At 50.3% G+C, this 2,500-nt stretch overlaps 1 pseudogene; it reads left to right on the forward strand.

Annotated features, from left to right (window-relative positions):
- The window catches only part of LOC124181823, a 7,403-nt pseudogene that overhangs the window by 2,027 nt on the left and 2,876 nt on the right, over positions 1–2,500 (forward strand).

The following is a 2,500-nucleotide window of genomic DNA, read 5'->3' on the forward strand; positions in this document are numbered from 1 at the left end:
GAACCGTTTACAAGTCGGGCCCTCGCAAGAGAGTTCGTCGGGGTAACCCAAAAAGACCTGGAGACGCCGTCGGGAGATCCGGAAAGAGTTTTCTTTTCTGTATAAGCGTTCGAGTTCCCTGGAATCCTCTAGCAGGGAGATAGGGTTTGGAACGCGAAGAGCACCGCAGTTGCGGCGGTGTCCGGATCTTCCCCTCGGACCTTGAAAATCCAGGAGAGGGCCACGTGGAGGTCTCGCGCCGGTTCGTACCCATATCCGCAGCAGGTCTCCAAGGTGAAGAGCCTCTAGTCGATAGACTAATGTAGGTAAGGGAAGTCGGCAAATTGGATCCGTAACTTCGGAATAAGGATTGGCTCTGAGGATCGGGGCGTGTCGGGCTTGGTCGGGAAGCGGGTTTGGCTGACGTGCCGGGCCTGGGCGAGGTGATGGTAATAACCGGATCCGAGCTCGGTCCCGTGCCTTGGCCTCCCGCGGATCTTCCTTGCTGCGAGGCTTCGGCGGCGGTTCGCCGTTGCCGTCGTCCTCTTCGGCCGCCATTCAACGGTCAGCTCAGAACTGGCACGGACTGGGGGAATCCGACTGTCTAATTAAAACAAAGCATTGCGATGGCCCTAGCGGGTGTTGACGCAATGTGATTTCTGCCCAGTGCTCTGAATGTCAACGTGAAGAAATTCAAGCAAGCGCGGGTAAACGGCGGGAGTAACTATGACTCTCTTAAGGACTCCTTGGTGAACGTCTTTAGCCTCGGAGCCCAAGTGCCAACCGTACACCTCCTCGTGGTGAGAGTCGGGCAACGTCAGTAAAATTACTGGCGGCCGAGTACGGTGGCTATCTCAGGGTCTTGGGGGCTGCCAACCCCCTCGACCCTCAACTGTTGGCGTGAAACCCAAAAACAAGCCTCATATGGAATCAGAGTCCGGCGAGTCCACAGACTCAGCCGACCCAACAAACCCCAATCTTCCGAGCACTTCAAAAGATAAAGGTCATCGGAACGTAAGCGAGAACGACGGAGCATGCAGATTTCCGGGCTGCAATAAAACCTTTAAAACCACCAGGGGAAGAGGTGTTCATGAATGCAAAGCACACCCGGACTGGTATGATACAAAGAAACTGGAAGTAGAGAATGTTAAAATCAGATGGACGGATGAAGAGAAGCTGCTAATGGCACGTCGTGAAGCAAAGATACTGTTTGAGAGTGAGTCTAAAGTCATGAACATTAACCAGCGGATACAGGAAATATTTGGCGCTGGAAGAACGATCGAAAGCATAAAGGGGCACAGGAGGCGTCCTAGTCATAAACGGAGAGTGCAAAAATTCCTGACCGAGCTGACAGAGCAGGCCCGGGCGGAAGCCGAAGAGAACAGCGAGTCAGACGATGTCTCGGCACCTGATCCTTCTTCAGGAAGGCCAGCGAACACCTCACTGGACGAATTAGCGCGCTGTTTAAAAGACATGAGACCACTCAACTATGAGAGTTATCAAACACAACGGCTTAATGAGATCTGCTGGGCCGTACCTAATGTACCAAAGGAGAGTACTCTCATAAACACTGCTCTTTATATTCGTGAAATCTTACCCCCGCCGAAAGATCATCAACCAAAGGCTTTGAGAGAGGGTGACCGTGCTGTAAATAGGAGGCAAGCCAGGAGAGCCGAATATGCCAAGGTACAAGATCTGTGGCGAAAGAACCCATCTAGATGTGTTAAGACCATCCTGAGCGACCAAATCGGCGACGAGCCTTTTATCGACAAGGACATTATGGAACCTTACTGGCGCGCAGTCATGAATAAAAATAGTGGCCTCGCCCCAACGGTTACGGCCCCTATACGAACTGAAGATAGCCTATGGAAACCAATATCGGCGAAAGAAGTTAAAGCCGCATATCCACCTACAAGAACAGCGGTAGGACTGGATGGTATCAGCACTAGAGCTCTGAAAGCAATTCCGGTAGAAATATTAGTGCGTCTCTTTAACATCTTCATGTGGTGTGGTAAATTACCCGAACACCTGTACCTGTCAAAGACGGTACTTATTCCAAAGAAAAAGGATGCTCAAGAACCCGGAGAATTCAGGCCAATTACGATCTCGTCGGTTATTGTACGAACTTTCCACAAAATCCTGGCGAACAGACTAAAGATAATACAACTAGATGAAAGGCAGAGGGCTTTTCGGGACACGGACGGATGCAGTGATAATATATTCCTAATGGATATGGTACTACGTTATCACAGAGCGAAACATCGAAAGCTCTTTCTCGCATCGTTAGATATAGCTAAGGCATTTGATTCCGTCTCCTTCGAAGCCCTTGTCGCTATTATGAGATCCAAAGGCCTTCCAGAAGCTATGATAGACTATATCGAGGAGGTTTACGAAAATAGCAGCACCTCACTAATACATGGAGGATGGACCTCCCGGCCAATTCATCCCACCTGTGGAGTGAAGCAGGGAGATCCACTCTCACCAGTACTATTTAACTTCGTTATAGATGGTCTCCTCAAAA

Source organism: Neodiprion fabricii, chromosome 4 (genome assembly GCF_021155785.1).
Source record: "Neodiprion fabricii isolate iyNeoFabr1 chromosome 4, iyNeoFabr1.1, whole genome shotgun sequence".
Lineage (NCBI taxonomy): Eukaryota > Metazoa > Arthropoda > Insecta > Hymenoptera > Diprionidae > Neodiprion > Neodiprion fabricii.